The 27371-nt window shown below is 38.7% G+C and overlaps 1 long non-coding RNA gene across 1 annotated transcript in view; it reads left to right on the top strand.

The window, feature by feature from the left end:
• The window catches only part of LOC140519901 (uncharacterized), a 28981-nt gene extending 3238 nt beyond the window's left edge, over positions 1–25743 (top strand). The window contains exons 2-3 of the long non-coding RNA XR_011972320.1: positions 23393–23613; positions 24911–25743. This is a non-coding gene — a long non-coding RNA (uncharacterized lncRNA). The remainder of the gene's footprint in view (positions 1–23392; positions 23614–24910) is intronic.
• Positions 25744–27371: the final 1628 nt, after the last annotated feature.

The following is a 27371-nucleotide window of genomic DNA, read 5'->3' as shown; positions in this document are numbered from 1 at the left end:
TGTTCATTGCATTGATCAGAATTTTAAAATCTTTAAGAGCTTTGTCTTTATAATACCATGTCATTGTATAAATTTTTCTGCTTCTTTCACTCTAATGCCTTTGAAAGTTCACTTTTTATAAATTTAATATTTTCAACGAACACCAATTTATTTTTCTCCTCTCAGCCTCCTAACCTCTACCTCCTGAAATGGAAAAAACAAAAAACAAAACTCATGTAGCAAATATGTATAGTCAAGGAAAACAAATGCCATTATTGGCCACATCCAAAATATATCTTATTCTTCACCTTATGTCCACCATAAGGGATAGCTAGGTGGCTTGGTGGATAGACTGCCAGGCCTGGAGTCAGGAAGAGCTCAGTTCAAATGTAGCCTCTGCCATTTAACTACCTGGGCAAGTCACTTAACCCTGATTGCCCCTGTTTCCTCATCTGTAATGTGCTGGAGAAGGAAATAGCAAACCACTCCACTATTTATGCTAAGAAAACCCCAAGCCTCACAAAGAGTTGTACATGACTGAAATGATCAAACAACAAATGTCTGTCATAAATTCACTTTATAATAGCAAAGACCCAAACTCAGAGCTGGAATATCCATACCCAAGGCAAGTCTAGTGAAAGGTTGGGCATTCTGCATCAGAAACGTAATCACTTCTTTGCTTGAGGTAGACTGGGGGCAAGCCACTGGAGGTTGAGAATTTGGAAGGTTATACAAGGTACTCAAATAGGGCAGGGGTTGGTTTGAAGAAGACTGAGCCAGATACTGAACTTATTAGGGAGGAAGAGTGATGTGGAGGTCCATGTTCTAGCAGAAAGCAAGAAGGATTTCACATTATAGAGTGAGCTTTAACCTGTAAAGCAGGAGAAATGGTGGCTGAGTGTCAGTGGTAGAGGAAGGGTTTGAAAGTATCAGTAAGGAGTATGCCCGCTTCTTCTCCTGGACTTGTATATTAAGGATTTGAAAAAAAGTAGCAGCCAGTTTGGGAGAGAATGCCAAGAGATATGGTATCTTCAAGAGAATTCAGGAATTCAAGTAAAGCTACCACACGATCAGATCTACTCTTTAGGAAAATTATATTGGCAGTCTTAAGTGAACTCTTGCAAAGTGAAGTGAGCAAAAGCAGGAAAACAGTGACTAACAGTAGTAAAGTAATTGAAAATAAATGCTATGAAATTACAGTGATCGCCCTTGACCTCAAAAAAGAGCTGTGAGAAGGCAGTTCCCCCTACTCTTTGTAGAGCTAGGGGTTTATAGGTGTGGAACACTACTGATGACATCAGACATTTTCAAAGTGTTGGTTAGTTTTACTGTATTTTTTTCTATATTCTTTGTGTAACCCCAGTCCCAAAGTCCATTGTTAGGGAATTCTCTCCTCTTTCATAGAGATAAATATCCTGTATAGAGCAGAGTTGTCAACAGAGTGGAAGAACTCCAGCCTTCTTCGATTTCCCTTCAAGCTTTGAATCACTTTGGTTGCTTCTGGCTTCCAGCTTTAAGAGGGAAGGTGGGAGAAGACAACCCAACTTCAGGTTACTGAAGGAAAAAGACTCTGGAAAGACATGAGAGGAGCTAGAAGTCTGTGTACCATGTCTCTGACTCCAACCTGTTACACTTGAGACTCTGGAGTTTCCCTTGGGTGAGATATAAGTGTTTTTTCTTGGTTGAGTTGAGTTACCTCACTCCCAGTGGGAAAGTTCTTTCATTCTGTATTGTCTGGTGTATGTGTTTTGCTTTGATTTGGATATATAGGTTTCTTTGCTATGTATGTGTTCACTGTAGAACTGATATTTGGTGAGAAAGGGGTCAAGCCTTGAATATAGAGCTTGAGTTTCTCCTTCTCTCCAGTAATTATCAATAATCAGAAGTTAGATTAAAGCTTATCACCTCTCCTAAACCAACAGTACATAAGAGAACAGAGTGGTGAATGCTGGCCCCAACTTTCTGCTTCCCTTCCTGGTAAGAATTAAAATCTCCCTTGGAGAAGGGGGAGGGTGAGGGGAGAAGAGGCTAGAGATGTCTCTTCTGTCTTCCTTTGAGGCATACAATGACACCTTTTCCCCCAACAAGGCTAAATGGGGGGGTTGTTGGGGGAAATCAGCCCTCACAACTTCATGGGACTTGCCCTATTTGGGACCTTGCTATGTTTGTTATAAGGGGTGGTTCTCTGGGAGTAGTAAAAGGGAGTGATACACTGGGAAATGTAAGTGATGTGAAACAAAACATATCAATAAGAACTTATTTTTTTTAAAGTGAAAAGAGGGCAGACAGAAGAGGACAGAGATTTGAGAGGTCTAAGCATGAATTTATGATGAGGCTGATAAAGTGATTTTTCTCATCACTGCTTCTATTAGCTAATCTAGCTTCAGCCTCTGGAGCACTTTGCCCTGGCAAGTCAGACCCTGGGAGAAGACCTGATAATCACAAGACCTTTTGGGGATTGGGGGCATAGGAACAGGATGGACCAAGATAAGGTGAAAGAACGACTCAGTAGTGGGAAAGATATAGGGCAGGGGTGAGACCACATGTGGCCCTCTAGGTCCTCAAGTTCAGCCCTTCGACTGAATCCAAACTTCACGGAACAAATCCCCACCCCTAGGATAGGAAATCAAGCCCTGCCTCCTAGGTTGGTGTCTTTGGCAAAGCTTGGCCTTCCTTCAAGTTCGTGCTCTGCCCAAAGATCTAGTTTTTGCTCTTTCTTTCTCGTGCTTGTTGTTCATTACCCAGGGTCACACATGAAAGCATGGTACAGTAGAAAGTATTCTGGATAGTGAGAGGATATAGGTTGGAACCTTGGCTCTGCCACTTTCTACCCATGTGTTCCTGGGCAAGTCTCTTAATTTCTTTGGGCCTTGGTTTGTTCATCTGTAAATTGAGGAGGGTTGGACTACCCCTAAGATCCCTTCTAGCTCTAAATCTGTGTTCCTATCCAAATTCATTTACATTACAGGACTTGTAGGACAAAGACACTCCAGAATGAGGCATAGAAATTGGTTGTGTTGTTCCATGTAATTATTGGACACTGATGTAAGTAGTTCATTTGGGGTTTTTTGTTGTATACATAATAGAAGACGGAAAGTCCCAGAGAACTGATTTCTATCCCACGACCCTTAGGCAAGTCATATACCCTTCTATGGGCCTCACTTTCCTGATCTGTTAAAACAGGACAGTTTGGACTTCACTATATCACTAAAATTCCATCTAGATCTAATATTCTTTAAATCTATCTGTATGAAAAGAAAAAAAATCAAGCTGTAGTATCTACTAAACTTGGTTAGATACTATTTCCTATCCTCCTTTTCAAATCAGTACTAAGGAGGAACTGGGAATAAAATGAAAAATTACAGAATAGCCAATGTTTCCATTGGTAACGATCACTAAAACTTTGAACTACTGAATTTTAGGGCTGGAAGGGATGCTTGAGCTAATCTTGTTCACCTCACATGGAAGGAATTTATGGTTTTACGAATGGACCTGGAAATTTGTGGATCTTCTAAGCTGAAGCCTTCATTTCACAGATGAGGAAAATGAGACCTAGAAAGGGGAAATGATTTGTCCAAGGTCAAACAACTAGTAAGCAGCTGAGCTAGGATTAAGACCCAGGGATATTGTGGCCCTTCTAATTGTACCATGTTGTACTTTTTTTAAAATTAAAAAATAGAAAAACAGAAACAAAAAAAAAAACTTGAAACATTTTGTTTACAAAAATGCTGCTAACCAAATCTTCCTACAGAATACATTTTCCAAAAGCAATTTGTCCATTGCTAACAAAAAGTAAGGGCAGCTGGGTGACTTTATATGGGGGAAAAAGTATTTAGGTCAGCCAGATGGTGCAGTAGATACAGTGATGGGCCTAGAGTTTGAAAGACTCATTTTCCTGAGTTCAAATCCAACCTCTGACACTCACTAGCTGGATGACCCTGGTCAGGTCCCTTAACCTTGTTTGCCTCAGTTTTGTAATCTATAAAATGATCTGGAGAAGGAAATGGCAAACCATTCTAGTAACTTTGCAAAGAAATGTTGGACGTGGCTGAAAAATGACTGAATAACAAAAAGAGAGACAAGGCACAGTAGATAGAGAACTGGCCTCAGACTCAGTAGACTTGGATTTAAATCCTGCTCCTGATACCTTCTAGCTTATGGGCAAATCACTTAACTCTCCATCACTATAAAGTTATTGAGTTGTTACTGCAATTCTCTACATCAGTGAAACCCCAGATCCAGAAAAAAGTACTAGAACAGATATGTGAAATGTGTGGGCAGCCAATAAGTCTTCCCAGTGCAGTCTGACCTATATTAGAATGTAATTGGGAAATATTTAACAAAATACAAAAATGAAGCATAGATATCACATTTTAAAACTGTCACTGTGTGGCCTGAGTATTGGGATCTTTATGGATAGATTAGTGGCCCCTACTTCTGTTTGTTCAACACAAATAGACTAGAATACCAAGGGGAATAATGAAAAAGTATTGAATGAAGAAGATGATAGCACTTCTGAGCCTCAAATTATAAGACAGTAGGCATCAAAATTATTTGGGACTTTATTGAAAAAAATGCATCAATGAAACAGATCATATATGCCACAAACAGATGCAATCAATAAATAGCAGTAGTCCAGGGTTTGATTGATCCTAGAAAATAATCACTGGAAGAAAGACTCTTTCTGACAAGAATTCCTGAAAAAAACTAGAATGTAATTTGGCAGAAATTAGATTTAAATCAACATCTTACATCATAAATCTCAAGTCCAGAGTGAAAATATAACCTGAAAATAGGTCACAATTAAAAAAAGTAGAAGAGAACAAGATTAGGAATCTTTTATGACTATATTTAAGGAGAAAATTATTAAAGAAGAGATAGAGGCTAGTACATTTGATTCCATAAAAAAAATATAAAGCATTTACCCAAGCAAAATGAGTGCAGCTAAGATAAGAAGAGAAATTTGATCAGAAAAAAAATATTTGCAACAGATATATAAAGGTTTATTATGCAAGATATACAGGGAATTAACCCAACATAGAGCAGCAGCAGCCTTTACATATAATTCTTTAAAAAACTGCAGTCTTGCCCAAGTCATTGATAACAAGGGAAATGCACATCAAAACAACTCTGAGGTTTTTACCTTTCACCCAGCAAACTGGCAAAGATGACAGTAATTGGAAAGAGTATTGGAATGGCTCTAAGAAAATAAGCACACTAATATAGGTGAAATCTGAATTAAGCCATTCTGGAAGGCATATTTAGAATTATACTTAAAAGTGACTAAAAAAGTTCATATCCTTTTACTCCCACTGCTGGACATATGCTCCAAGGATATCAAACATAGAAAAGTCCCATATATACCAAAATATTCAAAATATCACATTTTTGTGGTAGCAAAGAAATAGAAACAACTGTAGGTGTCCAATGATTTGAAAATGACCAAAAAAATTATGGAGCATGGATGTAATGGAGTATTATTATACCATGAGAAATTATGAATATGAAAAATTTAGAGAAGAATGAAAAGCTTGTATGAACAGATGAAAAATGAAATAAAAAAATCATGAAAGTGATATGTACAATGATCGTGTAACAATAAATGAAACAGTGTAGCAATAAAATGATATTAAATGCTAGGTAATCATAATGACCAAGAAGCTTGGCCCTCCCTGGAGAACAATTGGGAAAATCCAACATTCCCCCTTCATTGCCAGGTTGAAGACTGTGGGTGTGAAATATTGCTTTGCTTTTAGTCATCAGGGATTTGTTGGTCAGTTTTGCTGAATTGTTTTCCATTCTACCACCTTTTAATTTTTGTTGCAGTGACTGCCTTTCTAGGTAGGGAAGGAGGGAGGGATCTATTTGGAAGTGAATGTAATATAATGTAAAAATGAGAAGTGTCGTACATCATACAAATTAAATTTTTTAAAAAATTAATCACTGGTCTAATCCGGGAAACTTTTTCTTAGGAAAGCAGAGTGGCCAGCCTTTGGCTTCAACCTACATGTGGACACACATATATACTACTCTCTTACACTGCCCTGCCAGCCTGTGTGTAGGGGTAAAAACTTTTCTTTATCACCTTTAAGTGTGCCACTCTTTACATTTCTTACTCTGAAGCTTCCTGGAAAAGTAGTGGGGGTTGAGGCAGGTGGTAAACAAAGGTGCTGATGTTAGGCCCAGAGGAAGTTCAGCCTTGGAGAGTGAATAGAAACCCAAAGGTCTTAGAAACATGTAACAGCAGACAGATGTGTCTTTGGTGGCTATGGCCTTAGTGCCTGAGGATGGTGTCAAACATTTAACTCAAAAGACAATGGAGGCCAGTTTATGTTCCCTCTAAGAACTGGGGATTTCTTGTCACTATGGAAACATAAATCTAGGCATTAAAGAGCCAGGAAAAAACTCACTGGTGTTTCCCTGGCAACAGAAAAAAAACCAACAGCATTATGAGACAGCGAAATGGTGTATCTTCAGTCTCTCTAATTAAGTTATTGGGAAGAAGTTGAAGGGGACTTGAGTGACTCACCTGAAGCAGATGAAGCACAAAAGCTTTGCCTTGAGAAAGGAAATTGCTAGGCTTCCCCTCTACCAGATAAATTGTTTAACATGGTAGAGCGGTCGCCAAAAGGGCCCCAATACCACTGCTCAGAGGGTGATCTCTGCTCTCTACCACAGAGCTTCAAATCAAGTAATGTCTGGACCTTTTACTTCTGCTAATGACTGAGGAATAGAAGAATGAGATCTGAAGAGATTTACAGTTGCTCTGAGAAAGATATTTACAACTCCTTGTGTTGGGATGAATAAGTAAGAACTTTTTCCTTGTTCCTTCCCCTCAGTATGAATGAAAAAAGTATAAAAAAAATCAAGATTCATTGCTTCCAACAAAAATAATATGTTCCAAACTCATCCTTCTACATGTGAGAAAAACATTATTTTGCCTGCAGATAAAAACATCAGCAGTAATACTTTTGAAGTCATGTAGTGGTTTAATTATTACATTCTACCAAGAAGATGGTTGTTCTTGTTGGTTTGGTTACCTTAGAGGATATGATAACTAAATATGGCATCAAACTTTCTCATTTGATGTCCAGATGAAATATGTATTTATAGAGTACTTGAGACAACTTCAGGAGGTTGGTAAGGGAGTTTCTGTTCTGTTTGGCAGCACAGTAAGGTTGTATCTTTTTGATGTTAAATTTTAAACTCTGTGGTAAACTATATTTACGGGGAGAAACTGCATAATGACACAAAAAGAAAATAGGAATAACTATTCTTTTTAAAGGATGGCATCTTAGAGATCATTTAGTCCAAACTCTAATTTATTTATTTATTTTTCAGTCTGGGTCTCCTTCTCTTGCCCAGGCTGGAGGTCCTCATAGACAGTGCCAGTACTGATCAGCAAGGAAGCTTTGACCTATTCTTTTTTGGGGGCTAGTTTGTCCCTCCTTAAGTAACCTGGTGGTTCTTTGCTTCTGGGGGGGGTCATCATATTGGTGTTTGACTTGGTGCAAATATCCAATCTACTTTGGTCCTTTTATAGCTCAGAGCTCCTGTAATTCAATAATCCACTAACCTCAGCCTTCCCAGTAGCAGGGTTTCTGTGCATGGGTCATGCTTAGCCCAACCCCAGTTTGTCATTTTGAGGATGAGGAAATTGAGGCTTGGAAAGATAAGTGATCAAATATATGTAGCTAGTAAGTGGCAGACCCAAGATTTGAACCCAGGTCTTTTGGCTCTGGCTCAGAACTCTCGCCACTATACTTTTCTTACACTATTACATTTCCTTTTTTGGTATTTTGACCATTCTGTAGTCTGCTCTCTGAACAAGATGAAAGATAGCGGTTGACAAAAAAAGTGACAATGATGAGAGGCAAAATATAGTAAAAGACATACCCTTTAAATGAAATATGAATTACTAAAGTAAAAATTTTAAAAATAGTGTTTGATTATTCACATTTACAAAATAATTTTTCACTTTAGAAAAGGAAGCATGAAGTATTAAGTAGTATGATCCTTAAATCCATTTAAGTTACAATTCAGTTTATAAAAAAATTTCTTGGGGCCATCACTATTAGAAAAAGTAAGGCACACCTCACCTGTCCAGTAAAACTTGCACCATGTAAGTCAAAGTGTAATGTTTTTAAAAAGGAATTATGAAAGAACATAACTTCTTCTTCCAGTTTACTGAGACCTACTTTCTGCTCCCAAGTATGAGGATTGTTGTTTGGTTGTTCACTGAATTTTTGTGGGTGTCTCGCAGTACTTTGTCTTTTTTAACTCTTTTCTCCCTCTATAGTTTTTCACTTGGTAATCTCATTGGCTCCCATGGATTCACTGATCGTGTTCATGCTAATGATTCTCAGATCTAGTTAGCCGGGCCCAACCTCTCTCCTTACTTGTAGACTCACACTTCCAGAGGCCTATTAGCATTCTCAAACTGGATGTTTAGTTGTTGTTCATTCATTTCAGTTGTGTCCCATACTTCATGATCCCATTTGGGATTTTCTTGGCAAAGATATTAGAGTGGTTTGCCATTTCCTTGTCCAGTTCATTTTACAGATGAGGAAACTAAGGCAAGCAGGTTATATTACTTGACCAGGGTCACAGCTATTAAGTGTCTGAGGCTCTATTTGAACTCAGGAAGATGGCCTTCCTGACTCCATGACCTGCACTTTATCTACTGACATCTTAGACTCAACTTGTCCAAAATTGAACCCCCTAAAACCTTCCCCCCTCCTAACTTCCATATTGGAAAACAACACTATCCCCCCAGACCCTCGGGCTCACAACTTAGGTGTTATCTTCTCTCTTTCTCTCTCTGTCTATTTTTCTCTCACACTTCTCGTGGTGCTACAGTTGAACTACCTAATCTACCATTTTCTCAGGGCAGGGTAAATCAATCTTTGATGAATATCATCATTCCAATTCAAGATGAGGACAAAAATTTCCAGAATTCTTATCTTTTCTCTTCCTCATCCTGTCCCCAATTTCTCTGCCTTTTCCAATCCTCCCATCTACAAGACTCACTCATAACTGTACATGTTCATCTTATGGTGAGCACTCTTTCTTTTCTCAAGATACTCAGATGGAAAATAAAAGAGAAGAAGCAACTATCCCAGCAATGGCTACAGACTCTCTTTAAATTTTGGATGAGAAAGGAGTCCTGCTGGGTTAACTTGGGTGACCATTTTCAAGAGCTGATTCATATACATGTAAGATCCACAGATTCCATGTCCCAAGTTATTCTTTTAGGACGGCAGCATTTTTTTGTAAGTTGAACTAAGAAAGAGAAGTTGTTACTCTATATTTTCATGATGTGTAACTGATGTTCTTAGGAATAGCATCTCTTTCATGTGAAATGGCCATTTTTTAACAAGTAATTTTCTTTTTAAAAAATTAATTTATTTTTAGTTTTCAACGTTCACCTCCATAAAATTATGAGATTCAAATTTTCTTCCCATCTTTCCCCTCCCCCAGTCCAAGATGGCATGTAATATGCAAAGAAGAATTAGAACCAATGGGAGAAACTACAGGAAAGAAGAAACAAAAAAAGAAAAGGCAAATAATGTTCTTTGATCTGCATTCAGACTCCTCAGTTCTTTTTCTGGATATGGACAGCATTTTCCATCATGTCTCTTTTGGAGTTATCTTAGATTCTTGCATTGCTAAGAAGAGCAAGTAATTTTCAAAATGGGGATTAGGGAACTGATTTCCGTGGTGACATAGGGCTTCTGAAAGCACGGGAGCAAAGACAGAGTTTTAAAGTATATGAATCACCAGAGGGAAGGTGAGAGGTAGCAATGGCTGTTAGAGATGTCAGCCTTTGAAATGACTATCACAGCTAGTTCTTAGACTCAGAGCTTTTCCAAGGCTAAATGATGAGTGGAGAATAACTCCCCATCTCCCTCTCTCATCCTCCATCCCCAACAAGATTCACAGAATGTACTGAAAGAGAATATAGGTGAGTAGGATAAGGCCAATAAGTATGGAGCTCATACAGCCCTGGTACATACTTTCCATGTCTCTCAGAAGGGATCTGGGAATAATTTGATTGAGGCTAGTGCTAGCTTCCTTCTAGACTGATATAATAGATGGAGTTATTATAGACTTCAGAATTGAAAAGGTCTTCATAAATCCTTTAGTCCTACCTCCTGTCTTCCTACTTTGACAGGGCTTTGTTACAGCTGCCATTTCCCTCAAATTATATTTACTTTCTATCATCTGAACCTGTCCTGAGCTTTCCTATTTTCATGCTTTTTCTCAAACATTTTCCTGTGTCTGGAATGCCTTCCCCCCTTTTGTTGCTTATTTAATTTCTATCCATTCTTTAAAATTGAACTCAAATGCCACCTATTTCATGAAAGATAAGGATAGGGTAATTTTATTGGTATTGAAAAATTCCCTGATAAAGACCAATACAGGACAGCCCCTTTCTTCACAACTAATAGTCTTAAAAGTTAAAGGCCTTGTCCAGAGTAACACAAGTATCTGTCAAAAGTAGGACTTGAAGCTAAGTTTTCAATGCCATTTTTCTATCCATAATGTTCTTTGTCTCTTTGCAGCTCCTTCCTTTGTACTTCTCTAATTCCCCCTCCCCCCCAAGAAGGGGAGAAGTGATTTCAGGTCTTGCTTCTGATACACACATTATAATTATGTTATCATGGGCAAGTCACTTAACCTGTGAGGGCCCTGAGAACAAACAAACCAGCACTCTTTCCTTCTCCCTCTTCCACCACCCTTCGCCTTTCTCCCCTCTCACCCTTTTCCTCTCTCTTTCCTTCCTTCTCTTTCCACTACACTCTAGCTGAATTCTTTGGCATTATTATATTTCCAGAGGATATGAGTTGATGTGCAACATGTTTCATTTACTCTGTGGTTCTACTGTACAAAGGAAATCATCATGGTCATCAGAACCATTTATCTAGCATCTGCAATGCAAGTTATAATCTGCACAGGGTCCCTACCTACTTCAAAGAGCCCACTCACCAAATAGACATAATGGCCTTAAATAATAACTCCTGGCACAAGATTAGTGGGCTTATAAACATGCATAAATCAGTCATTGATAGTTGTCACTCCTCAAAAACCACAGTGGTCTCTGGATTCTCATCCAATATTCAAAAAATAGAAGACAGAATTTCATATTTATGTTTGTGGGTATAGTCATTGAATTTTAGAATAGCAGAGACATTAGAAGCATCTAGGTGGAGCAGTAGATAGAGGGTCCAATCTGGAGTCAGGAAGCTTCTTCTTCCTGAGTTCAAATCTAGACTCGGACAGTTATTAGCTGTTACCTGGGCATTTAACCCTGTTTGCTTCAGTTTCCTCATCTATAAAATAAGCTGGAGAAGGAAATTGCAAACCACCCCAAGTAAACCCCAAAAGGGGTCTTGAAAAGTTGGACACAAATAGACAAAAACACACAACTAAAGAGCAGAAACAACAATCCAAGCCTCAGGGCTCTAAACTCACATCTGCCTGCCCTAGGGAGGAGGGCCTTATCTCTCTCAGATCTCCTTTCAAAATCCATTCTCAAAGAACAGCTTCTAATAAATGAGACTATGCTAGAGAGTTACTGATAATAGCATGATATATGATAGTCTTCCCTGGAACACTTGTATCTCACCCACTGAAATGAACCTGTAATAATATTTTAAACATTTGGATCCATACACATTGATTAAGCATCAATCATGGGCAGAATACTCCATTAGATAGGAGAGGAGATATAAACTTTACATGTAACATGGATCTTATGGACCTTTCAGTAGAGGAACAGTACTTTTCGGTGGAGGCTTCCACTCCTATATGTGCCCTCTCCTCTTCTCTGACACTGTCATCAATCTGGTGCAGACTTTTTAATATAGTCTTCTGGTTGGTTTCCCTACCTGGAGTTTCTCCTCCCTCTAGTCCATCTTCCACTCACCTGCCAAAGTAATTTTCCTAAAGTGCAGGTCTGATCATGTCATGCCCAGTGCCCAGTGCCATCTTACCTCTTAAGATCAAATATCAAATCTTCTGTTTGACTGTTAAAGTCATTCACAACCTGACACTTTTCCTACTTTTCAAGTAAAATTACATTTTACTCCCTCTGTATACTTTACAGTCCAGTCACTGGCTTTCTTGTTGTCCCTTGCACATTGCATTCCACCTTCTGACTTCATGAGTTTGCACTGACTACTCTCTCTGCCTAGAATATTCTTTTTCTCACCTTTACCACTTGGTTTCCTTAGCTTCCTGTATGATTCAGCTCAAATTCTACTTTCTGCAGGAGGCCTTTTCTGGTCCTATCCATGGCTAATGCCTTCACTCTGAGACTACCTCTTTTTTGCTATGTATATACACTGTGTACGTACACAGTATGCATATGTATGTACACAGTATGTATGTATACAATTGTTCATATGCTGCTTTCCCCGTTGTAATATGAGCTACTTGAGGACAGGTACCAGGTTTTTGCCTTTTTTTGTGTGTCTTTGAAGCATTGTACCTGATGTAGTAAGTACTTAATAAATGCTTTTTGACTGACTGACTTTGATCATGCTGAAGATCAGCCCTTCAGATCAGACTAAACTTGAATCTGAGAATGCCTAGGTCTTGTAAGAGAGGCTTAGGGAGCTCTCCTTAGAGCTGGGCATGTTAAGTACAGAATTGGTGGGTGTGGTAAAAAGTTGTTTAAACATAATTTACTCCCACAAGTCCTGTGATGCTCTGGTAGGTCAGTTACTTTCACATAGTAAGGTAATCTTGTTGCTATGGATACACCCATCTAGACATTAAAGTGCAAGGGGAGAAACCCAGTGTTGCCTTGACAACTAGTCTAAAAATCTGTTAAAGCAAAAGAAAAAAATGAGGGGGAAAAGATTGTTGGGCTTTTTTTAAATCCCTCAAAAATCAACTTGCCCCTGAAGTCATCTGGAGACCAGAGCCTGCTATTGTGTGGACTGAGAGCTATTATCACTCCACACAGGCTACTTCTTATGACGGAAAGCTTCCCATATAATGTGATAATAATGCAACTGAGAATAATCATTAGAAGATGCTTATTATGTTTTTCTTTCAAGAACTTTCAGAGCTACTTCATATCATCATATCATCCAAGTCTCACCTGTAGAACTACAGAAAGTCAGAGCTGGAAGAATCCTTAGAGATAATCTTGGTCTCTGTTTTACAGATGGGAACACTGAGGCCTGAATAAGGAAAGTGAGTTGCAAGCTTGCATCTGATTAGCGGTAAAGTTTGGATAAAAACACAGGTTTCTGAACTCTCAGTCCAAGACTCTTTCCTATGTACCAAAATGTTTTTGTTATTCATCATCATAAATAGTATTTGTGAAGGACTGACATAGAGTTGGGGAAACCTTACTGCATTTATCAACTTAGAATACACATAAGGGAAGAATAGTTTCCTTTGTTAGAGTTTATACTTTATACACCTTATACTTTGCATCTATGAGATCATGACTAATTTTATGTCTTATCTGATGATGCTGACCACATGTTTCTTCTAAATGTTTATTAAATGGAATTGAATATGGTTCTTCTCCATCCTTTAAAAAACTCTCTATTTGGCTCTATCATTCCTTCAAGTTATCATACTCTATCTCTTTTCCAGCCAAACTCCTAGCTATATATGTCCATACCTCCTGCTTTCCTCTCATCCACTTCATATCCCCTTAAACTTGGGTCTACAACCTCATCACTGTCTCTCCCAAGTAGCCAATGATCTTTGGATGGACAAATCCAATGACTTTCTCAAACTTCATCCTTCTTGACTCCCTCAGCAATATTAAACACTTGTTCACACTCTCCTGGTTAGCCTTGCCTACCAGGTTTTTAATGACCTTGCTATTTCTCTTCCACACATCTAGCTTCTCCTTCTTAGTTCCTTTTCCTGCATCATGAGCTATGTCCCATCCCCTAACTGTAGGGATGCCTCATTGCTCTGTCCTAGGATCTCTTCTTTTTTATCTTTGCGTCCTCCCCTTTGGTGATCTCATCAGGACCCATAGATTCAATTGTCATCTCTATGTAGTTGAATCATACACACACAGACATAGATATACATATGTATATAACTATCTTCATAGGCATTTGGACATATGCATATGAATATTTCTCTATATATCATCTATAAATATATCATCTCTATCTCCCTATCATCTCTGTCTCTCCAGTCTTAGGAACTCCACCTGCCTAATGGACATTTATAAGTGACATAAGTTGTTTTTCTCTACATAAGAATGTGTGCTCCCCATTACGTATGTTCATAAATGTGGCTTATGAGGGGGAATGGATAGCTATCCCTGGATTCTTGCCCACCCCATTTTCATCATTCTCCTCTCCAGTTAGGAGAGTCTTTTGCAAAATGCTCCAGGCTTGAATCCTGAGTTACTCCTGCAAGCCCACACCTGTTCCCCACTTCCTTATGTCGGTCCAGGGTACCATTATTATTTCAGTCACGTAGGTTTGCAATCTCAAAATCATCCTTAATTCTTCATTATCTCTCACCCCCATATCTAATCAGTTGCTAAGTCTTGGTGATTTTACCTCTCTTTGCATCTCTAAATTCCATCCCCATCTCTCTGTTCCCACTGCTACCATCCTAGTGGGCACCCTCATCACTTCTCACCAGAATTATTGCAATAGCCTTCTATTTAGTCTCCTTGCCTCCAGTCTCTCCTCTCTGCAATCCATCTACCGTAAAGCAACAGTCCTAAAACACAAGTCTGTCCATTCTCTGTCCCACTCAGAAGCCTCTAGGATAAAATACTAATGCTCCTATTAATAATTTTAAACCCTTTATGATAGGATCCTAATGTAACTTTCTAGGCTTATTGTTACACAGCCTTCCCCTATAAGTACTCTATTGTACATCTAAATGGCTTACTTGCTGTTGCTTACACATAGTATTCTATCCTTTCTAGTGGCTGTCTCTCTTATGCCTAGCATATGCTTCCTTCTCATATCCACCTCTTAGGATTGTTAACTCCTTTCTATGGAAGACCATTCCTCATGCCCCAAACTACTAGGACTTCCACTCCCATGAAAGTATTTTGTATCTCCTTTGTATGTGTTTTGTATTTACTTATATGTGTACATGTCATCTCCCCTGCTGGAATATAAGCTTCTTGATGACAAGAATTGTTTCTTTTTTTGTCCTAACACATAGGCATTTTAACAAATTTTTGTTGATTGACTGAAGGTGTTTATCAAGTTGTTTGTACCCTTAATGCACTACAAAATATAAGCTTATCATTTTCATTGTCATTTGATCTTCACATGAGGTATTTTACAGAAAAGTTATTTAACTTATTTAAGTTGCCAATAGTCTTCAGATATTTACTAGGTGACCCTGGGCAAGTCACTTAACCCTGTTTGCTTCAGTTTCCTCATCTGTAAAATGAACTAGAGAAGAAAATGGCAAACCCACTCTAGTATCTTTGTCAAGACAACCCCAAATGGAGTCACAAAGAATTGGACTCCTCTGAACAACAAAATCACATCTGACGGTGTTTGCTATGTAGTCTGTGCTTGTATTTCTCCACCTTTCTAGTAGAAGAGGCATCCTCATCTTTTCTTCAGGACCAAGATTTGTCATTACAATGATTAAATTTTTAACTTCTGTTGGTTTACATTATTTTAGTCATTCTGTATGTTGTGATTCTGATCTGGCTTACCTCATTTTGTATCAGTTCTTATAAGTCTTCCTACATTTTTCTTAATTCCTAATATTTATTGTTACTTAAAATGCAACAGTATTCTATTACATCCATATCTTCAGTTACCATTTATTAAGCATTTACTATGTGCCAGACACTGGACTAAGCACCAATAAGAAAAGCTAACATGTCTCTGCACTTAGGAACTTACATTCTAGTAGAGGAAGACTACCTTAAAAAGGGAGCTAGGAAAGACCAGAGGAGGTATGGCAGCATGGTTTGGAGATGGTAGCCTAGAAGTGAAGTGGAGGCCTTTGTGGGCAATTCACAGACATTCACTTTGGCTTTTTGCTACCACAAAAAGTGTTACTACGTATGTTTTGGTGTAGTTGGGTCCTTTATTTCTCTTTTACCTACTTAGAAGCATACCAACACTACATTCCTGCATTGTCTTCCAACTGCTCATTTAACATATTAAGAAGAGTAAATGTTGTTCTGTCATTCAGTCATGTCCGACTCTGTGCGACCCCATACCCTTTGTCTGTTGGGTTTTCTTGGCAAAGGTACTTCTATAGTGTGTCCCATTTTACAGATGAAGAACTGAGGTAAATAGGGGTTAGGTGACTTTCCCAGGATCACACAGCTAGTAAGAGTCTGAGGCTGGACTTGAACTCAGATTTTCCTGACTCCAGGAACACTGTATCACCTGGTTGACCAGGGTTCAGAATCCACCTCTGGTGCTTCTTGTGTAGTCTTAGGCAAATTATTCAACCTCCCTGGGGCCTTAATATCCTTATTGTCAAACATGGTCAGCAGACTAGATGGCTTGTGAGGTCTTTTCCAGCTCTAGATCTATGACTCTTTTGCCATTTTTTGCCAGTATTCTGAGTGAAACAAATAAAAAAAACTCCTCAGAGTTGTTTTAATTTTCATTTATTTTATTAGTAATATGAATATGGTTTTTGATAGCTTATAATTCTTTTTATAAAAACTGTTCATATCTTTTGACCACTTATGTATTAGAGGAATGGATCTTGGTCTTGTTAATTTATGTTATTTTCCTACATAGTATATGTTAGACATCAGACTTCTATCAGAGGTATCAATTAGGAACTTTTTACAGAAGGCTTTTTTTAAACCACTTTGGCATTGTAAACTCTGTGCCTGCTTATGAGCCATCTCATTCCAACAATGTATCTTTGTGGGGCTGAGAATCCCACTAAATGGCATGTAGTGTATACCTCACTGAAAATCTGCAGGGCTTGTGTGATGCTCTTGCTATGGGTCAGAAAGGGTGGACTTGGTACTTGGCAAAGGTTTAAAGAAGGGCTGAGCTTTCTGCCATAAACAACTCCCAATTCAAAAAACACCAAAAATGAGGCAGAATAAAGGGAGTGGTGAATGAATCACCAGCAAGATAAGTATAGTCAGTAGCAATGAGTTACCACTAATTACTGGGAGGTTGATGGAGTTACCCTAACAAATAGCTTGTGGGCATGAAACCTGCTTTTATATGTAGCAGAGGGACAGATGGAGGCTCCATTCTGTAGAGAGAGTTAGGGTACAGAGACTTATATGAAAGCCATATTTTTGTATCTGGAGAGTTCCTTGCATGTATTAAGAGGCTTTGGGAAGTATTTTAAGTGGGACCAGTTTTAAGGGTGCTGAACCATTGACTTCTAATGATTTAGTTAGGACATAAAAGTCAGAAACAAAAGAAATCTAGCTTTTTATCAAGGAGAGGTGCCAGTGCTGTAGGTCAGTGACACTGGTTCCAGTTTACGAGGAGACCTGTAGCCTTCAGAATATAGTGTCCCCAGGCAGAACAATTAATTGAGTAGTCTATTTTAATGACGACCTCAAGGAACTGGTTGGGAAAGATAGGCTTTTCTCTGAAAGGTTGACTAAAGGAAACTAAAACGTTCAATGCAGATGTCCTTTGAGCTGTTTGTTTCCTAGGGCTATCTATAAAACAAAGGATTTTAGATCTAGAGCCAGAAGGGACCTTTGAGGCCCACCTCCTCATTTTACAGATGAGGAAAATGAAACTCAGAGAGGTTAAGTGATATGTATAGGGTCACATAGAAGATTTGTACTCAGATCTTGCAGACACTAAATCCAGTTCCCTATCCGCTACCTCTTCTCTGTCCAGCATCACACAGAGTATAAAGATGAGAGATGGAATTTGAATCCAGGTCTTTTTGATTCTTTATCCATCACTCTAGCCACTAAAAACGGATACTTGATTGGCTTCAGAGATTGTATAGAGCTGGCTAGAAAGTGCACTTGGGGGCACACTATACTTTTGAATGAAATCATAGCTTATTTTGTACCTTGGCACTCCCTGCAAATTCTACAGAAGGCTCTTTCTCTGTCCCTGCCTCACCATCTGTTTCAGTAACTTCCATCCCAGCTCCAAGAGAATTTAGCCTCCAGCACCATTTTTAAGAGGAACTCCTACTTTCTTATGCACAAGGCTATACAGATTTATGCACTCTCCTAAGGAAACTTTTGGATTAACACAAGTGACAGTGAAGTAATAGACGTCCCATTAACCTCATCTTCTCCCAATTCACTTTGTATTTGGGCAGTCTAGTATAAGAGCCAACATTTACAGATCCCTTTAAAGTTTGCAAAGCATTTTAAACATATTATTATGTCATTTAATCCTCACAACAACCCAATTAGTTATTGCTATTATGATATTCATTACAGATGAGGAAACTGAGACTGAGAAAGGTCAAGTGATTTGCCCAGGGTCACACACTTAGTGTCTGAAACAAGATTCAAACTCATGACTTCCTAAATCCAAGTCCAATACTCTACATTATGCCACCTCCCTGACACATTTCAGAAGAACTGATGATACAGAAGTCAAGTGAGGAGGACTCTGTTTTTGTACTTGTACTCCATTCTTACCTGCTCCACTGAACTACCCAGCTTAGAATTAACTACATGATTTCTCAGAGTTCATCCTGCTCCAGTTTGAGGTATCCTTCTTAGTAACTGAGGAACTGCTTGGTTAATGACTAGCTTAGGAGAAGAAAAAATCTGAGAAAATCTCTCATAAAGTGTCAGAGATTTATCTGGTAGTTCCTATATTATCAACCAACTTCTTATTAATTCACATTTGGAAATGGCATTGGGTAGTGAAAGACTGATTTTCTGGAAAGCTGCAAGTTCAGGCAAGTTCAGTTTAAGATTCCTCTGTTTTGGAACTTGTGATAACAGACAGGGATCATGAGATTTAAGGTTGGGAAGGATCTTAAAGGTTGTCTAGTCAAAGTTCCTCATTTTCAGGAGGAGGAAACTGAAGCTAAAGAGAGAAGATGGCTTGCCCAAATATTAAGTTACAGACAGGAGTCAAACTAGGTCTTCTGAATCCAAAGCTAGTGGGTTTTCTACTACTCTGTGTTGCCTCTCTAAAGTAAGGCTGAAACTTACCCCTGAACTATGAATAAAGCCAAGGTTTTCTAGAATACAAACAAGGAGAGAACAATTTTTAAAAAATTTATTTATTTTTCATTTTCAGCATTCACTTCCATAAAATTTTGAGTTTTAAATTTTCTCCCCCTTGTCTCCTCTCTGCTCCCTAAGATGGTGTGCAATCTGATACATTCGTATTAATACATATTTTCACATTAGTCATGATGTAAGAAAGAATTAGAACTAATGGGAGGAACCAAAAAAAAAAAAGAAGAAATAAAACAATAAGAAAAAAAGAGTAAATAGTATGCTTCCATCTGTATTCAGACTCCAGAGTTCATTCTCTGGATGTGGATAGCATTTTCCATCATGAGTCATTTGGAGTTGTCTTAGATCCTTGAATTTCTGAAAAGAGATACCAAGTCAGTCATTGAAAAATGTGACTGTTGCTATGTACAATGCTGTCCTTGTTCTGCCCATTTCACTCAGCATCAGTTCATGTTGGTTTACAGGTTTTTCTGAACTCCACCTGTTCATCATTTCTTACCTGTCTTAGGGAAAGAATTGTAAGGGAACAAGTTGTAAACAGCCATTAAGTTAAAATGAGATAAAGTATATAAAGCTCTTCCCAAACTTTAAAGTTCTATATTGACATCAGTTAATTTTATTGTTAATTTAGAATGATCTCCTTCCTAACTATGTCAGTTTGGGTTTATTTGAATGTATTCCATTTATTATTATCCTTAACTGAGGCTAATAGAGAAGCTTAATTGCTTAAGGTCACATGGCTAGTAAGTTTCAGGCAATATTTGAACCTGCATCTTCATGGTTCCAAATCTAACACTTTATCCACTGTACTACATTTCCTCCTTAAACAGGAAAATTGGGAAAATGCAGGATTTAGAATATGCCTGAATATTCCAAAACTGACTTCATTGATATGGGCATTCTTTCAACTAATGCAAATTAAAATCTCTCCACACCTTAGTGGACCATCTTCATGAGTTACAGTGACCAAATCACTTCATCCTTTAGAGGTCAACCTTTGATAATCAACCTCTCCACACTTAAAAGCAAATAATTATGTAAATACAGTATATATAGGGATCTCAGAAGGAAGACACTATAAAGAAGACTAGGAAAAGAGATACAGGATGATAGCTCTCAGGGATGTTGGGATTAAGTGAAGGGGTTTTTTTTTGGTTGGTTTTTTTTTTTTAAGGATGAGGAGACACAAGCATGTTTTAGACCACATGGAAGAAACAGTAAATAGGGAGAGATATGAAGATTACTGAGAGGAGGGGGATGACAAAAGAGGTATTCTCTAACCATATAAAAGCAAAAACAAAGTGGGTACGGTAACATTGCTCAGTGTGAAAGGCATTCAAAATACAGGGAAGGCAAAGAAAACTTCCAGGAAGTCACATGTCTCAAGTCAATATCCCTCCTATTCTCTCCCTTCCTCTTTCTCTCTTACAGCTCAAATAATCTCAGAATTTGGAAGATGTGTCAGCCCTGTTGGGTATGGAATATTTACTTTTGTTTCCATTTCATTCTGAATGGTTTTTAAAATAATTAATTTATTTTAGTTTTCAGCATTCACTTCCATAAGATTTTGAGTTGTGAATTTTCTTCTCCTCTCTCTCCTCCCTCCTCCCCAAGATGACATGATATTCCGAACTTCCTAGAATCTACATCTTCAGCAATCAGATAGTTTTTTGGTACCTGCCTTTAAAATTCAAGACATTGTTATGAGATTTGCCAGAAAAATAGGTTTGGGGTGTTTCCCTTGTTCTGCCTCTGGACCATTAAGACCCACCTGATTTGATATGTGTTCAAGGAAAATTTTTCTGATCTCACTGATGCCTGTTCTTACTGAACTTGATTGACGGTGATATCAGAGTCCACAGGGAACAAGTTGACCTGGATTTTAGTGGAGATGTGAGTAATACTATACTTTGCTGAATTCTTATAATACCATTCATTTGTTAACTGTGAGTATAGATGAACCTACAACATTAGAGTTTTTTTCCCTAGACAGCTCATTTCTATACCATTTTTACAATTTATAAAGAGCTTTCTTCACATTATAACATAGCTTGAGTGTGATTTTCCTTTTTTTACAGAGAAGGAAATTGAGACCAAGAGAAGGTAAATGACCTGTTCAAGGACATACAGCTAAAGTAGTAGAATCAGGACTTGAACCCAGGTCTTCTGACTTTTAAGTCCAGTAAGAGGTAGCATGGCATGGCAGGAGACAACAAACAAAATGGGAAGATATGTGTATTTGAAATTAGAGAACCTAGGTTTTAAACTCAACTCTGCCATTGGCTTACTATGTAAACTTGAATTAATTTACCTTGATTGGACCTCAGTTTCTCCAGTTTTAAAATAGGGAGGTTTGGACTCCAGGGTTCCATAAACTTTTTCCACAATCAACCCCTTTAGCACTTCTTGAACTGTGGGTCACAAAGCACTCGACTAGACAACCTCTAAGATCCTTTTTACTCTCTGACTTATGATTAAAGAAATTATACCACAACTTCCTTTAATTACTGATCAGGACACTGCAATGTTGGGAATTTAGGCGACAGTGTTACTTCTGATTTGCTTCTGGCATCCCATGTCTAATTTTCTAGGTAACTCTATTCAAGGAAGTAGACTTAAACTCTTTGCTTCTCTTCCTCTTTAATTATTTAAACATTTCCTTATTTTAAATATTTTCCAAGGTTAATTAGGGATGGAAGGGAGTTTATGGTCCCTTCTACCTAAATGAGGGACAGCTAGGTGGTGCCGTAGTGCACAGAGTGCCAAACCTGCAGTCAGGAAGACTCATCTTCATGAGTTGAGATCTGGCCTCAAACATTTAATAACTGTGTGACCCTGGGCAAAGTTCCTTAAACCTATTTGCCTCAGTTTCTTCATTTGTAAAATGAGCTGGAGAAGGAAATGGCAATCCATTTTAGCATCTTTGTCAAGAAAACCCAAAATGGAGTCACAAAGAGTCAAACATAACTGAAAAATGACTGAACAAAAACTAACTAACTAACAGAATTTGATAAAATATGAACTGCAAAATTGATTAAGTATTTGAACTGATTGCCTCCTACCTGGGGTTCACATCTGTTCATCCTATTCCCCCTTCTAACTCTCTCATTTGCCTCGTAGTTTCTTACCTTCTGTTCCCTCTTTGTTTTTCAATTTCATAGTATTAGAAGTTTCATGTTTGAAGTATCTATACCAGGGGTGGGGAACTGGTGGCTTTGAGGCCACATGTGGTCTTCTAGAACCTTATGTGCAGCTACATGTGGCCTCAAGGACATAGATTCCCCACCCCTGATCTATACTCAACCTTGGGCTCTTTGTACAAAAGGAAAAATGCTCATTTCAGCACCATGTGTACTCAAATTGAAATGTTATAGAGAAAATGAAAGGCACAAGGTAGCTGAATTAGAAAAGGTAAAGTTTGAAGATTGTATTTCTAGAGGCTTCACATGTGATATAGCTCATCAGAAAAATCCCTATGTGCCATGGAAAGAGGAATTTTCTGGCATTAAACATATATGCATTTAATAAAAGTACATTAAAGAATCCCTCCTTGCACACTCTATGTTTTGCATACCCTCAATAGCTGCCTAAATTTACCTTCCTCTAGTCCCAACTCCACCCTTAGCTTATATCCTTCCTCTTTCAAAGGACTTATTACTTGGAAACCAGGGATTATCAATCAAAAAACATTTAAGAACCAGCTATATGCCAGGTACAGTGCTAGGTTCTGAGAATACAGATACATGGACAACGAAACAATTCCTACTCTCCTTTACTTCTCTTACTTGATTTTCAAAATTCTTTTCGAGCTCTCCCATGGCCTGTGACCAATTCATATTTTTCTTGGAGGCTTTTGATGTAGGAGCTTTGACTTTATTGGCTTCTTCTGGTTGTATGTTTTGATCTTCTTTGTCACCAAAGTAAGATTCTGCAGTCTGAGGTTTTTTTTATATTGTCTGCTCATTTTCCCAGCCAAATACTTGACTCTCTAACTCTTTGTCAATGTAGGACTCTGCTTCCAGTGGGGGAGAGGCAGTATACTATCCCAAACTAAAGGGGTTTTGTGTAACTATTTTCAGAGATACTTCTAGGGACTTGTAAATTTTCAGTTCTTTCAAGGTGGTATGATCAAAAGAGAGGTGTTTACTCCTTTCCTGGCCTATGCTCTGGTCTGTGAGTGACCACAAGCAGTCTTTTCTGCCTTGGAACTGTGAGGAGGATTCTCTCTCTACTGTACCATAAGGTCTACCACATCAGCATTTTTTCTCACTCTAGGACTGTGACCCAGATCCAAGCAGGGCAAAGCAAGAGAATCCTGCTTCAGCACCAGCAAAGAGATCCCTGCAATTTTCCTCTGATCAGCTCCTTAATCCCCACACTGTCTGGAAGCTCCAGAAGCAGCTGCTGCAACTGCTGCTTGCTGTTGGTGTTGCTGCTGCTGCCACTACCTCCGCTTCCCTGGGCCTGGGGCCAGACCATGATCTTCTCTCAACCAGGTCTGACAAGAGTTTTCCCACTGACTTTCCATGCTGTCTTTGGGGTTTGTGGGTTGAAAAGTTTGGAAACTGCCACAGCTGCCGGTGATTCAGTCTCCTGAGGTCTGGTTCAGCCCTGTCTATGCAATTGCAGTCCACATTGAACTGTGCTCTGCTCTGCTCCCAGCCCAGTGTGATAGGCCCTTTATGTCGACCTTCCAGGCTGTCTTGGGCTAGAAACTTGTTACTCTCCTTCATTTTGTAAGTCCTGCAATTCTAGAATTTGTTTGGAGTTATTTTTTACAGGTTTTTGAAGGGGTTTGGGGAAGAACTCAAGCAAGTCCCAGCTTTTATTCCATCCCCTCCAATAATTCCTGCTCTCAAGGAGTTTAGAGTCCCATAAGACCAGTAGGTATATAAGAAAATAAATAAATACAAATAAACACAAAATGGCAAGATACAAGGAAGTAGGGTAGGCAGGGCACTAGCAGTTGGGGGAAATCAAGAAAAGTTTCATGTAGAAGGTAGTTCTTGACTTGTATCTTGAAGGAAGGGAAAGATTTAGTATGACAGAAGTTAGGAAAATATACATTGCAGGCATGGAGGGCAGCTTAGTACAAAGGTATAAAGTGGAATTTATTTTTGATGATTATACATATTTGCAATGGTTTTTGTTCTTCTTGTCTTCCTGATATATGGAGGAAGGGAAAGAAGGAGAGAGATAATTCAAAAGTGAAAATAAAATAAAACTGAATTAAAATATGAAATTGAAAGATAGGACTTTAAAAATATATCATGAGTGAGTTATTATTATTATTTTAAATTTAATGAATAAATGCAAAAACCAAAGGAACCCCCAGTCAAGGTATGAAGAGTAGATATGGGGTGCCTTGTGAAATGAACAGCAAAGAGGGCAGCTGGGCTGGGTCACAGAGCGTGTGACATAGAACTTTTTGGTTTTTGACTTTTCATTGTGGTCTCTCAGGTGGCACTTACCACAAGGCCTCTTTCACATAGCATGTGCTCAGTAAATGTAGAATTTATTCATTCATTCAGCAAGAATTACTAAATGTCTAGTGTTCACAAGCACTATGCTAGGTGATGATCATGCAAAGACAAAATTGAAGCAGGTTCTACTCTCAAGGTGCTTACATTCTGTTGTGGGAAACAACATAAAACATCCAAGTTTAACCTTAAGAAACCTTTGCTGGTCTTTTTGTGGTGGCCAAGAATTGGAAATTGAGGGGATGCCCATCAGTTGGGGAATGGATGAACAAATTGTGGTATATGAATGTAATGGAATACTATTATTCCATAGGAAATGATGACAGACTTCAAAAAAACCTGGAAAGACTTCCATGAACTTATGCTGAGTGAAGTGAGCAGAACCAGGAGAACATTGTACGACGTAACAGCAACATTGTGCAATGACTAACTTTAACGTACTTAGCACTTCTGAGTGATGCAGAGATTGAAGACAACTCCAGAACACTCATGGAAAATGCTGTCCACATCCAGAAGAAGAACTATGGAAGCATACTATTTACTCTCACTCTCTTTTTTTGTTTTTTCCCGTGGTTTCTCCCATTGATTCTAATTCTTCTTTACAACATGACTAATATGAAAATATGTTTAATATGAATGTATATGTAGAACATATATCAGGTTGCATGTCATCTTGGAGGGGGAGAGGAGAGGGAAAGGGAAGAAAATTCAAAACTCAAAATCTTATGGAAGTAAATGTTGAAACTTAAAAAGAAACCACTTTTTTTAAAAAAAGAAACCTTTGCGGGGCCCAAGGCACTGGAGCACTTGCCCCTACTCTCTTTCCTCAAGCAAAGTCTCTCATTTCTAGCACTTGACAAGTGGTCCAGAATAGGTTCAGTCCTGGGGTGGATGGCCTCTAATGAGAGGAATTAGGCTCCCTGTTTTTACACTCTTCACCTTGTTAAGTATCTGACCAGAGCCAAGAGGACAGTAGGCTCCGCTTCTCTTCTTTCCTCTCTCCTCTCCCCCTCTCCCCCCGCTTGTACTTCTACTTCTAATCCCTTAAGATCCTAGCCTCCTTAGGAAATCTCCCCCTCTTCCTCCTAAGGAAGACCCCCCTGCACTTGTAACTAGACCCTGAAATAAAGCTCAACCCTTGTTCGACTCTGGAACGTCCTTTCTCTCATATGAGCATCCGGTTTTGGCCAACCGAAGACCTCGGAGGTGAGGTAAGAAGACTCGGGTAGCCCACACAGGCCTCTAGGCCTGGCAGACCAGGACCCCAGGAAAGATTTTACTTATAGTTCAAGTCTGGGGTTTCCTCAAAAGGGGGGCAATAAAAGATACTTAATGTGCATTATAAATCAGGCATTAGATAGGTATTCTATTCCTATACATGAAAGATAATACATATTTAAGAGAATAACAGTAGCACTCAGAATAACCCCTTTTTTCCTTACATCCCTATTTCAGTGAGGTACATCACTGTCTTTTTAGTAACACTATTTTGTAACCTTAGAATCATCCTCAGTTTTTCACATTCCCTCATTCCATATCACTCAGTCTCCTAGTTTGGGGAATTCCATTTCTATAACATCTCCCACATCCATCCCCCTCTCTTCATTATTCATACATATAGCAACTACCTCTCACATAGTAACTAGGGTAATATCCTCCTAACTGATCTCCCCTCTCCAGTCTATCCTCCACACAGTTTCCAGATTAATCTTCTGACAGGACAAAGATAACCAAGTCTAGTGTTACTAGAAAGATAGTGATGTACCTCACTGAAATAGGGAAGTAAGGAAAAAGAGTGGATTTTAGGGAAAAGGAAATGAGTTCTATTTGAAATTTAATTCCTGCTTGTTCTATAGGTTTTTTCAGTCTCTAGATATGAATGTCTTGCTACAAACTGGACATTAGATTTTTAGATATTAAGAACAGGAACATTTTTTAATTTTTTAATTATATTTTATTGATATCTTTTATTTCTATATCATCCGCATTTCCCCCTATACTCTCTCCCTCTGCCAAAGAGCCCAGAAAATCTTTCAGACATCATTGAGGGTAAACCAACCATCTTATTTTAAAGATTGGGAAATTGAGTCCTTTGAAGAGATTAAGTAACTTTTTCAAGGTGACATAGCTGGTTAATGGTGTGTGTGTGTGTGTGTGTGTGTGTGTGTGTGTGTTCATCCTTCACTGCTGAAGAAGACCATGCCGTCAGAGAAATGATGACATGGCTTGCACTTGACTTTGAATGAGGGAGGGCTGTGCAGATCACCAGCGTCACTTCTTCTCCAGAGCCATCTGAATCCAGTGACCAGATATTCCTCAGGATGACTGGAGATGACCCAGGATGAGGCAGTTGGGGTTAAGTGACTTGCCCAAGGTCACAAAGCTAGTGAGTGTCAAGTGTCTGAGGTGAAATTTGAACTCAGGTCACTCCTGCACTGGTGCTCTATCCACTGCACCGCCTAGCTGCCCCCAGTTGGTTAATGGTAGAGCTGAGAATAGAACTCAAGTATCTAACTCCCAGCTGTGCCTGTTTACAGCAGAGAAGAACCACATATCCTCTTGTAGCTCAAAGTCAACTTTAGATATGACTTAGAATAATAGAATTTTAGAGCTAGAAGGGTCTAGGGGATTTAACTACTTCATTTTACATAGAAGGAAACTGAGGGTCAGTAAGGGAAAGGGCTTGCTAAGCCCACACTAGTCCAGTCCTTTTTTCTACTAATAGCACATTCTTTTGGGTCATTTAATTGCTTGATATTTTTAGACTTACCTTC

This window comes from Notamacropus eugenii, chromosome 1, assembly GCF_028372415.1.
Source record: "Notamacropus eugenii isolate mMacEug1 chromosome 1, mMacEug1.pri_v2, whole genome shotgun sequence".
In the NCBI taxonomy this organism is placed as follows: domain Eukaryota; kingdom Metazoa; phylum Chordata; class Mammalia; order Diprotodontia; family Macropodidae; genus Notamacropus; species Notamacropus eugenii.
This window is presented reverse-complemented; position numbering and strand designations above follow the sequence as displayed.